The sequence below is a fragment of the Dromaius novaehollandiae genome, chromosome 5 (genome assembly GCF_036370855.1).
Source record: "Dromaius novaehollandiae isolate bDroNov1 chromosome 5, bDroNov1.hap1, whole genome shotgun sequence".
NCBI lineage: Eukaryota > Metazoa > Chordata > Aves > Casuariiformes > Dromaiidae > Dromaius > Dromaius novaehollandiae.
Window position 1 is genome coordinate 64,945,471 of NC_088102.1, and position 12,794 is coordinate 64,958,264.

Genomic DNA, 12,794 nt, shown 5'->3' on the forward strand with positions numbered 1-12,794 from the left:
TTTTAGTCCATAGACAACCTGTTACTCTGCCTTCAGGGAAAGGGTAAGGACGAGTTAAGTCCTTTTCACTTCTACCAATCCTCTCATGGAAACTCTGAGTCCACACAGTTTCAAACCCTCTATTCAGCAATGACCTGCACAAGGACGACAGCTTCTGAATGCATGTTATTTAGCTCTTGTGGAAAAAGCAGAACAAGTTCTCCTTAACTCATAGAGCAATGTTTGGAGGTGGCAGCTAATTCTGTCCCAATTCTTCCACGCTCCATTCAAGCTCTATACTGTGGGTCTGTTTCCAGTCCAACAGTGGCACAAAGACGACATTTCAGTAAAACCTGCATTATCCAGCATGTTCAGATGGGTATAACTACAAGTATTTCCCTACCAAAGGCTGAATTAACGAATTTGCAAGAAGACGGTGACATGCCAGCATTTTACACCCTTCAAACAGTGATAAGATGGAGAGAATTTGTATGCTAGGGATTGTCTTTCTTAATGAAGGAGCTTTATCTCTCCCAGTGCCATGTGTTGTTGCTGTTTCTGTGGTAACGACTCTGGCTGCACAGAGAAAGAAGTGGGGGCATAGAAATCGGTGTAAATTGCTAGCATGTAAACAAAGACTACCTTTGGGTCTTTTTTATATACGTACTTTTTGACTCAGCTTGCATTCATTTTCTAGAAGATAATTTTTAATATCTACAATATTTATTACTTGCATTTTGGTAACCACTGAGTAAATGTCCTATATGACGTACTTTATATGCCATATTTTGCCAATACGTAAATGCAACTTCTAATTTAGGACAAAAATCAAACAGGTTTTACCCAAATAGGGAAAATTCATTTAGTCCAGCCTAGAAAAAATCACATACAAAAGTACAGTTCATTTACCAATTGCTTTATCTGTTGTATAAAAAGTTACCCATACATATTAGCAAACCAAGACATATAGAAAATGACGTGAAATGAAGGATAAGAGCTGATTAAAAAAAAAAAAAAAGTATATGCTGTTTTCACGGAAGAAGTCAATGTGTGTTAATCTCAGGGAGCAAACTCAGGACAGGACACCAAAGAAGTATAAGCATGCAAGTGACTGAAATGAAGAGATGAAAAGGACCAGGCTTAATATCCTTCATTTAAAAAGACAGTTCATATTCAAAGTTAAGATTTCTGTAACCATAAGCAAAACCTTTAAAATAACTCAGGAAATGCCTTCAGAAATCAAGACTGCAATGGTTGGTGCCTCTTCTTTCACTACCCACATTTGCTCACGCCCTACTTCTCTAGAAACACGTTCTCAGAATGGAAGCAACTTCTTGAGCACCAAGCCTAGTTTCTGGTTTACTGAATCCCTGCCGAGTACTGAAGTTTCATTGAGTAGAAACTAAGGCATCCAAGTCAATTTGTTTAGTCATGAAAATAACAGAAGAATGGAAGACAAACAACTTGCAAGGATGGAAACTCCTGAACTAGTTTCCTACCAGCTTCTCACAGTCCACATATGTTTTGTGAAATGTGTTTGTGTTGGCTAGGAGACAGGACTAGCTGCTTAAAAATGGGGCACCGTCATTCATTTCTCTCCTTAACACAGTGGTTCCAGGCTACCATAGTCACAGCACGCTTTAAATTATTTTCTTACCTGAAGAGTAATAGGCAATACCAAACCTCCAACAGAAATATGTTCGTATAATGTATGCTGACCACTCTGCAGCCCAAATCCTACTGGAGTCAGCAATAGATTCGTTGCAGTAGAAACAAAATCGAGCTATTTACGGACATCCCTTGCTGCACTGGTTACACGGCCTGAAACAAAGAGCCCCAGCACAAACCCCGAGGATTTTGTGCTTGGAAATCTCAGTTGTTCTGCTGTTATTGCTGACCACAGCCAAGCCGGCTTTGCTCGGCTGGCTGCTGCAGCGCTGGTGAGCCCCGGCACCGTGACGGAGGTTTCCAGCTCCTCCTGCAGCACTCGGGCTAAGAGGTGCTGCCGCTGCCTTTCTAGCAGGTACAGCACAGTCTGTTATATCACATTACTTCAATTTTAGAGTGGAGGTGGACCTCAAAATGCTTTCACAGGGGAGTCTTATTAGGCAGTGCCGCTCGTTGGCTTTTAGCATTTCCATTCACAACAGGCAAGTGCTGTTGCTGTCACCTTCTGGCTGTTTGTCGCTGCTCTCGGGGACGTCCGCCTGTCCCCGGCAGGGCTGCTGCAGAGCCGCAAGCGCGTCGCAGCCAGCGCTGCCCTGCGAGGAGGGATGTGCCCCTCGAAAGGCAACGGCTCCTCCGCCGGGGACAGCCTTGCGCCGTCTGAGCAGGGCCTGCGGGCTGCTCACGGCCAGAGAGAGGCAAAAATGAGGAAAAAAGCCAAGTCCCAAAGGCCACACTTAGATGTCCCCTGTGGATCAGCTTCCTTTTAAACAATTAAAATTACACAGCTGCCATGTGTCAACAGAGCCTTCATTTGTCCTCACTGTAGCTTCTCCTTTGTCTCTCAATACTACCATATCATCTCCATTCATTAAGGCACCTGCTGGTTACTCAATGGGATTTTCAAGCCAGTTGAAAACACTGGCTTGAGTTTCCGAGATCTAAATAATAAGGAATGATTTCAAGGGATTTGGTGCCTAAACTAACAAATTCCATTATGGATCTGTCCTTTTGAGAAATGTTCCTCTGTTTAAGTTTTTCCAATTGTAGAACAACTTCACTAGTAGACATTTTCCAAACAAAGGGGATAGAGGATGAACATCCATGCTTTTATGAATGGTTAATTCTAATTTTACTGAAGTTAACACAACTTTTTCAAATAAAAATGTTTTGCAGGTTAACTAATTATTTGGCCAGCATTTCACTATAGCAAGAGAAACACACTCCAGTTACAAGGGAAATATATATCTCATTGCTTGAGTACATAAACCATCACCTACCCATTGGTTTATGAAATATTTTTTTTAATTTAGGATTGGTTAATATTTATCTTAGAATTAGCACAGTAATAATGTCTATACCATACCTCAGATTTCACAAACCAGGCCTTTACCCCAATGCAGGCAGAAAGGAGAAGCAAGGTATGAGCAAAAAAGAAAAAAAAAAAATCAGGCATTTCAAGATACTAATAAATATTTTAAGATACCATGGGTTTAAACATTTCCCCAGATATGAATTACCCTACTCCACTGAGATCAGTAAGCATTTCATCATCGACTGCAATGGGAACAGCACCTCACCTGTTTGTGTTCTCCAGACTCAACCAAGCAATTCATCTGGTATTGGCAGATGTCTGGGACAGCAGCAGACTTTTATGCTGCACTGATACTAAATACAGCAATTGGCAGCACTCTCTCTGGCCAAGGGAATTTGGGCCATCAGAGGTAGCATTTCTGTAACTACTCCTGACAGGAAGAATGATTTTCTTGAGTATTTTGCCTGAGATTTTCAAGATGTGCAAGAATTTGCATGCTCCTAAGCTGAAGGACAAGTTGACTCCAATGTTTTCTTACGGTCTTGCTCAGGACCACTTAGCTTCAGAACAGTCTACCCTTTCCTTAAAATTAGATGTTCACCACAGTTTCCTGTGATTTATGAAGACGACAACATGTCAACAGCCTAAAATCCTCAAAGTCTGTCAGGATAATGTCCCTGTCCTCACTTCTTATTATCCAAGCCCTCTAAGGAGGGAAGGTCTGCAGACCGACAGCAGCCGGGAGCAGGTTGCTGCCTCAGCTATTATAATTTGTCTGGCCGACAGCTCCTCTTTCATGTACTCCGAAGTCACCCTCAGGAGAGGAGGCTGCTGCCAGCCACCCTCCTTCCCGGAGCTGGGCTAGGGTGCACGGGACACCCTGCGCTTGCCGGGGCAGGGCGGTAAGAGCAGTGATAAAAGGAAGATTGCACGGCGTTACCTGCCACGGACAAAAGCAGCACGCTTCACCGAGCGAGCTGGGCGGCTTTGGCAACGCTTCCCCGGAGAAGAGAGAGGTGCAGTTCGACGCTGTATTAATGACCAAGCCTTCACAGCCCTGCTTAGCTGGGAGGGTTCCTAGCTCGAGGCTAGGATCAAGCCTTGGATGCCAGGAGGTCTATAAAAAGAACACAGCCTTAGTGGTAGATCCAAGGACATCTGATGTAAAAAAAAACATACAAACAAGGACAACAAAAATCTAGATACACCCGGTAGAAGTCTTCTAGGACTTCATACTCAGTTGATTTATGATCAAACCAAGAAGCCTTGTCCTTCTTGGCCAAGTCCTTGAGGAGATTTCCATCACAAAGGAAGAACAATGAGTGAGAACACAAAGTACTACAAAACCGTCAGTTATTTAAGGCAGAACTGGTAAAAACAAACTGGAAAGTTTCCAAAGAATGCCTTTTTTGCCTTATTATTTATAATGGCAACTGCTTTGTATAAACTACCTTACACAATTGCTTTTGCCTTCACCCTGATTTATCTTACTTTCCTTGACAGATTCTGCCAGAACTGTTTAAATAATAATTTGATGTGCCGCATGCAGATTTTCCTGTCTGCCCTCCTCCCTCACACACACACAACAACCCAGCAGTCTTCCTGCAAATTTTACAGGGATCCACAGTGCCGTTTCTCTACATAAAAGATGCCACTCTGCTTTCAGACAGAAAAGGTTTGACTTTCTTGAACGCCATCCAGACACACACTAAATTAAGGGGAAAGAAAAAAAAAAAGCCATTACCACTATGACACCTAAAGGATCAGTGTCTCCTCAGGGATACATCACGCTCTCCATTCGTATTCTCCGCTTCATCCGCATGCAGAACTTTCCATGGCACTACAAGAAGAGCCAGAGAGGGAGAACAGACTAAGAAACACAAAGTGGCCTGGTTAACAAAGTAGAGGATTTTGCATTTTGAGCACATTGTCCAGTTGAAAAGAGAAATCAATTTATCTTGTGCAGACTCTTTAATTGATGTTTTAATTGATGTTTTGTGCTTTGTAGTGTCTGGTTAAAAAAAAAAAGTTAAAAAGCACAACATTGAGAAGAAATACAAGGAGGTATAACCCAAACAAAATTACTAGTTCAAATTCAATCCAAAATCAAAGATCAGTAAAGTAAACACATGGATGAGGATCCAAATGACAGGAGCTGCAGGAGCTGATTGCAATTAATGATGTGGAACAGCAGAGAGTTAAGTCTGTTTTAGGACAACCGGAATGGGCATAGACACGGACCAAATTTGCTGGGCAGGTTGGAGTAAGACATGAGACAATTTGCAACCAGCAGAGTATCGGAAAAGCACATAACTGAATTTGTTTATAAAGCTAATTTTCCTGCAGTTAACAGTAATAGGAAATCATGAGCCTGCTCTTTCAAGCAGGGTGGGCACTGAGGTACATGCCCAGTTGTTATGTGCAGTTATTTCAGTCGTCTGTTCAAATCACTTGTGTGCACACCCAAAATAACTGAAGGCATTTGCTTGGACACTGTTTTGATTTGCCCACAGACTAGATATGTGATTTTACTTACATTTTTTTAGACATTTAAACATGAATTATCGTTTCCTCAGATGGAAGGAAATAAAACAGGCAGATACCAGAACTCAGTATGTAAAACCAACTACAGTTAGAGAACAGTGGTGTTTTGATATACACAACCGATTAGCTTAAGTCTCTCAAACTTATGGTTAGGATAAGACTTAGCAAGTAGACTGTTAACTTATAGGTGGGGCTGTACAACCAAAAATTAAGCCGTGACTTACCAATATCTGTTCTGTTCATTCAACCAAAGGCTAGGAGCTTTAAGTATACTTGAAACCACAGCACATTCAAGGGTCATTTTTCAATCAAATGGGAAGCAATTAATTTTTAATGGAAAAACAAGTCAATATATCTGGGGGATTTTTTGACATGCCACAGCTTTATGAACTGCTGGAAGAAAATGAGGTAGCCTGTAGGGTAGCAGGAAACCTTTTATTTACTTGCAAGGAGACTCCTAAATACAGGTCTCTCTTGCGTTGTGATATATAAGGTAAAACCTAGCCAAATACTAAGGCAATGTTCAAGAGCACATAGCTCAAACATTTTTCTCTCATGCAGCCTGTTTTCCTTCTTCCCAAATATTTGCAATGAGAGTTCATTTTCCCTCCTGCCTACCCATATCCCAAACAAAAGTAATGCTGGCCAAATACAATGCACACAACCAAAACAAAGAACAGCTAACAAATATAATATAGTTGGAACGAACCAGGCTAGTTTAATTTCATTCTGATTTAATGAGGCTTTTTTTTTTTAAACAATTATGCAGCTTCCTATAAAAAAAACAAAAAACAGAAATAGCACAAACACATTGCTTTCAAGAACCGATTCAGGGCCTGAATAACACGAGGAGGATGGAAGACTCGTCGTCTCTCTGCTGCTAAGATGCCCCGTTCTAGGTCAGACAGTTTCCAAGGGACTGCCGATAGTGACATGCAATACAGCCACAAATTCCTCCTGCCTTGGGGCTCGCTTTCGTGCACTAAGTCCTCAACACCCCCAGACACAAAGGCTCCCCAGAAAGACCACATTTGCATCAGCTTCATTTCAGATAGCCCCAGGGACTGAGGCTGGGGGACAGGAAGGGAAGGAGGGAAAGGAGAAGTCCTCATGCACACTGGGACATCACAGCATCTATCAGGAATGTAAGGAGACACCAGCAGCTCAGGGACCGCGTGATGAGGAGGTCGGCCCCGATCGCCCACAGCAAGCCCTGTTCGTGGTGGCCATCCCAGCCTCACGAACAGGGCTTGCCACCCAACGGCTCCTGACTCACCCCAGCACAAAAACCGAGGACCCTGGTTGTATGCCACTGATGAGGCAGAAAACTAAGAGGGCTTCTGAGCTAGTAAGAACAGCATTATTAGCTGTAACTAAAGAAAGTCGCTGTTTTCCTTCCAATCCAGCTTCCCTAGCATCAGCGGCACTTCTAAAATGTCTGTCTCCACAGAACAACAATATTGCCGAGACAGCATGGAAAAACACGGCACTATATTTTCCAGCCACAGGAATAAACTGAATCCTAAACTCAGATTAATTCTCACTAGGGTCATCTAACAAAAAATAGCAACACCAAAACAATATCTTAGACCATCTGTGTGGGCTGGTGCTCCAGAAATGAGGCAACATCTAAATCGGGGCTTGTGCAACAGCTGGCCAAGGGCAGGTCCCCCACCCGCAGGTACCTGGCCATCGGACCACTCAGCAGTGGCAGCGGGCTCAGGGCTAACCGTTTTGCCACACAGATCACAGAGCAGATTTTTTCAGAGCTTGGTTTGTGCAGGAGTGAAATCCTAAAATATATTAGCAATGATAGAAAAGGAGAAGAAACGAGTGAGAGGGGGACTTTTCTTAGTTTGAGCCTAACAGACAGGGAGCAATGGTTTGGGGGTAAAGTGGAAAGCAGTTTCGCTGGCACCAGGATACCATATTTACCCTGCAGTTGTCACTCTGCAGCGCTGCGCGAACCCTTTGCATATTCTGGGCAGGTGGCAAGGCAGGGAGGCACGGAGGGGTGAGCACTGACGGTGGCGGCTCGACCGCCGGCCAGGAACCGCAACTGCGAAGGCAACAAGGCATTTCACAGCGTTTTGGGAACACACTACAGTCTCGGCCTTCCTGTAGTAACTGGAATTAGAGGATAATGGATCTGAGTATGTTCTTACACCACTATTACCGCTGTCACTGCATTAATTTTAGATTATTTCCTTCCTGATTTAGAGGGAGTCCCAAGAGATCAAAACCAAACCACTGATCTCCCTGCTCCTTCCCCTCATATCTTACTGCCAGAGCATCCGTAACAGAGCTGGTCAGATTTAGCCCTCACATACATCTACTAATTTCAATCCAAATGCTCTCCTGTAATGTGAAATTTGGCCTTATTTACTGTACTTACAGTTCTAAAGAGATTATTCTGAGCTTAGTATAAATCACTGTGAAAAAAAGCCTGCACACAAGAGTGGGGATTTACAGGCTCCTTAATGTCTTATGTGTAATCTCCATTTCATTCTAATGAAATAAGTGGAGCCCTCTGACTCTATGAAACATCTTCAGTACTAAAGAATCATTATTAAAGATACAAAACTGAAACGTTACCAAAAAAAAAAAAATTCTGTGTCCGTTGCCCTGTGGTACTAAAACTAACTTAACTTTAATGTATTCCTTAAGCACGACAAAGTATTGAAAGCCTGCCAATGACCACAGGAAGATTAGTGCTAATTGGTGCTGATCTTTGAAGAGAATTCACTTTGGGGATGTTAAAAAGGAAATATAAAATGGCGACTTACCACTAAGTCATGGGAAATATCTTTGCTAAGCAGCTGCACTAATTAGAGGGCAAAGAAGAAGAAGAAGAAAAAAGATTAGGACCCCAATCTAGCAGAGAACTCAAATAACTTAAAGCGTACGAACTGGGCATCAAAGGTTTCACTCTTTAAATGTGTATTTCTTGCTTAGCTGGACCAGCGCCCAGAAATAGGAGACATAATGCATCTCTCCCTTGCATTTTGGGAACTGCTTTGATTATATGTTGGTGAGCGGAGTAAGGATGAAGCGTCCATCTCGACCCTTCTGAGAGCTGAGATGGCTTCGAGCCATCAGACCACCCCCCATCACCCCTGATTTTCTGACCCCAATAAGATAGGAAAATACGCAGCAGTTTTCAAAGAACGGTCCATTTTTAGCCAGATAAGCAGCTTGTGTCCCCAAGAGCCCTAAAAGCCAAATTATGGGGAAAGTTCCCTGAAGTGGGATCCCATCCAGACACTCTTGACCTCAAAGACAGGTCTGCAGGACCCTGTGCTTCACTCTATTCCTTTGTCATTTGGCAACTAAGAGAGGACCTTTCACACTGTCTTCATCCTATCACCTATTTCTCCCCTGTTGAAAGGCCTGCGGTGAAGCCAAGGACAAGCCCTCAGGGATTTGGAGGTGGACCGGAATTTCACCTCTTGTCTTGAGACCAATTTCTAACCACGCGTAAGGACTGCATGGCAGCACGGCTCCTTTAAGAGCCTCTGACAACCCAAGGCCAGAGTTAGACCCAAAGGTCTGGCTGTGCCCTGGCCAATTTTTTTCGGACAAAATGTCCAAACGCAGATTTCATTCTCATCTTTAGCACAGAAGTATAGCAAGTAGGTGCCCATTCTTAGGCACGGAAATATCAGTGCTATTGGCTGCACTTTTGAGATGATTTCAATATATTATCACGCAGTAAAACTCACTCAAACGCAATAACAATGTTGCACACTTACTGCTTTTAACCATCTATAAAAATAAAACGTAAGCATTGCCTCCCTCTGTTGGTTTTGGGAGGATGCCAACCCTCACTCCACAAAGTGTTATGCGCAAAACGTTCTTACCTTGCCAAACCATTAGACGTAAAACTTTTTAAACAGTGCACAGGATATCATAAACCCTCGATAGGCTCTGAATGACTGTACATCTCCATCCTTTCCCTTTAGAGTCATACAAGTGCTATTTAAGCACGATACATGCTTTAATATGCCATCGTTACTTCATATCTTTGGTCAATTACTTGCCAAGCACAGCCAAAGTAATCCTTTTTGTCCAGCATTAACGACCAAGACAAGGCCGTTCAGGAGGAGGCAGAGCTGCCTTAAGGATGGCCGGAGATGTCCTGGATATCCACAGAGGAGGAACGAGGGTGAGCAAGGGGGTCTACAAGTCAAGCTGTCCACTTTAAAGGCACAATGCTACAGGAACTGGATTAGCTCGAGCAATGTCATTTTTTCCCTATGAATTATTTTTACTTTATCAGTTTAATCAAAAAGAAAGAAAAAGAGTAGAAACTCAAATCCAAATCATTTTGTTTTTAAAGAAGTTTCAAATTTATTTCCAAGTTAGAATTTTGCTTTCAGGTTCCACATCTAAAACTGCAAGGTCATATCTGCTTTTATTGAGGAGTCTTAGGAGATTTATGCTCACTTATGCAGAGCCCCAACACACACAAAATAGAGCAGGCAGGATTTTTATTTCTGTTGAACTCTATGTGCAAAAAGTTCTGTCAGCCTGATCTGGCATCAGTACCGAGACCTGCTTTGAACCCAGTCAGGACTCTGAATTTAGCAGCAGCATCTGTCAGGAAACTTGAAAACCTGCCATTCAAAAATTAAGAAAAAAAATCCACTCTTAATTCCGAAAAGATTAGAGGAAAATATCCTACCAATAATATTTACTTGGCTTTCAGAGAGAATGCTGTTCCTACTTGAAAACCATTCACTTGGCAGACCAGGATTGCCTGGATGAAATTCTGTACTGAATAAACTTTACATTTTTAGTCTTTTTTTTAATTACTTTGATTTAGACAAAACGAAGTCACTTAAGACCTGGCAGAAAAGAAGTCAATTAATATCTCCCTTCTCACCAAGTCTGAAGATTAATTACTCATTCTAATAAAGGCTTAAGGCCTTGTTTCTCACAGCTGCTGACCATTTTCATTTTAAACCAACAAAGCCTTTAAACACATGCTTAACTTGATTGCCTAAATAGTCCTTTTGGAGTAAATGATGCTACTGATATGCATAAAAAGTCAGGCCAGTGAGAGGACCAGAACCTGGGACCTTAGGACCTGGTAGAGAAGAACTTAAAAAAAAAACAAAACAGAAAATTACTTAGCTAGAAAGACTTAATAAAACAAACAATAGTTCCTCTTTCTCATAGCTAAATACATTATAATATTTGCATCCTCAAGTCTGATTATCCTCTCCAGTAAAATTTCCCTATCTTTTTGTATTCTCAATCTATAAAAGGGAGAAAGGTACAGAAAAAAAATTTTGGAGTGAAAAGACTGAAACATATCTGTTTGTTCTGAAGTCTCTGAAAAAATATATATATATATTTCACAGTTTTTCCACAATGAGACAGCTAGATACTGTGGATCTCATCTCACAGTCCCTTTCACAAGAAAAACTGCCACTGGCACTGCTGAGAATTTCATGTGATCAAATACCCCATGTAAAGAATTAAGACATATTATCTTGTCCTAAAACAAAAAAAATATTTTTGAAAGTCTAGCTTCTCTGCAGTCCTGAAACCAAGTTCCCCAAAAGCCAAATCCTATGAACAGTCTCCTCATGAAATTCCCATTTACTGCCAGAGGAATTCTATATAGGAACTAGAAACTCAGGTGCAAAGAAGGTGTTTCTAAACCCCGTTTAAAATACAAATATATTTATTCTGAGTCCAGTACAAAACACAAAATCAGCAAATTAACACACTTAGTGTTGCTACTGAGTATAAAATAAATCAGCTAGAAATTGGAATAACCACTAACCAGTCAACACCGGCAAGTACATTCCCAAGGATACAAGCTTTGCAAAAAGCTTCGCTAGGTTAAAATATATGAAGTCTCCAATTATTAAACAGCAGTGGAGGTAGACTAACACAAATATTCCATTAATCTTAATGGCAGCTACTTGTCAGCCTTAAGAGCATCTAGGTGGCCTTCCTCCTGCTTTCGCCAGAGTGAGCAGCGCGAGCAGATCATGTCCTGCTTCTGCTCAGCCCAGCCAGGGATCCAGGGCTTGTATTCCAAGTGCAAAGATTAAGTAATCTTTTATACATTTTTATCAAAGAAGAACAGATAACGCTTAAAAAAAAAGGCAAAACAAAAGAGAAAGCTCAGCCCTTGGCAATTACAGTTGTCGCTAGCTGTTGGGAGGCAGGGAGCAGCTGCAATCCCGCTGGTGCCTGCCTTCAGGTCTCCCCAGCAGCTCGCTTGGCTAAGCAGAAGCAGAAACACAGGCCACGCTTTCATTCCTCTCCTTTGATTTCCCTACTGCAAAATGGGGATAACTTCCACGTTATTAGGTAAGCGAAGGTTTTTAAGCACGTTAGAGATAAGATGTTTTCCATGAATTTAGGCAATGACGAGGTCCGTTGAATCAGGGCTGAAGCCAGCCCGGACGTCAGGATTTCAGCAGGGCCGCGCTGCGGCATCCGTGGCCGCGTGCGAGGAGGCAGCTGCTCCGCGGCACTGCGGGGAAGGCCACCGAGAGAGAGGCGTGCTCTGCCCCGGCTCTCATAGCAGCACCCTTCCTTTGAACCCCCTGGGTGGCTTTCAGGAAAAAGAGAAGCAGAAGCAAGATTACTGGGCTCGTGATTTCACCGAGAGAACGGTCTCATTTAACTGCGTCCTGGAAGCGATCCGAAGCTGGCTGAAATCAGGGCAGTCCTTGAGCCGAGCGCTCTCAGAGCGCTGCTGGATGCCTGCGCCTGCATTAATGGCAGTCATGTGCCAGAACCCTGCACCTCTTTTTTTGGTGACGATACCTGAACAAGATCTGCTGGTGGAAAACATGGCTCAGTGAATGCTCAAAAAAACCGGACTAGCATCCTCAGCTTTTATTTTTCACTTTTTATGGTGAGAAATAATTGATTATCACTTTGAGAGAAAGGTCTCAGTACGAGCACAGGATTTTCTAATAACTGCTCATTACAAAGTCCAGTAGAGCTAAGAATACCCTGATAAAAGCAGAGACGACAAAGTGACATGAAATCTTATTTCAAAACCCTATCAAGGCAATCAAATAAAACCATTTTTCAAGAAATATTTTGCAGATTCTTGATTCAGCCTCACACTTTCAGTGTTTGTAAAGCCTAAGTTAGGAAAAAATAGCTTTCCCACACACATACACATTGTACTATCTCATTGAAGTTGAACATCACATGGATTTATGTGAGGCTCTTAGTTTATTCCCTGGTATTTCTATTTGGTATGAAGCTGCTATCGTCAGGTCATTCCTTGTTTCTGCTGTGTTCACAGGATGCA

General features: G+C 42.4%; 1 protein-coding gene and 1 long non-coding RNA gene across 8 annotated transcripts in view; one reads left to right on the forward strand and one right to left on the reverse strand.

The window, feature by feature from the left end:
* The window catches only part of KCNC1 (potassium voltage-gated channel subfamily C member 1), a 107,910-nt gene that overhangs the window by 24,859 nt on the left and 70,257 nt on the right, over positions 1-12,794 (forward strand). The window lies entirely within an intron of this gene.
* The window catches only part of LOC112978971 (uncharacterized), a 55,916-nt gene continuing 47,001 nt past the window's right edge, over positions 3,880-12,794 (reverse strand). The window contains exons 4-5 of the long non-coding RNA XR_003258064.2: positions 4,704-4,799; positions 3,880-4,076 (exon numbers count right to left, since the gene is read on the reverse strand). This is a non-coding gene — a long non-coding RNA (uncharacterized LOC112978971). The remainder of the gene's footprint in view (positions 4,077-4,703; positions 4,800-12,794) is intronic.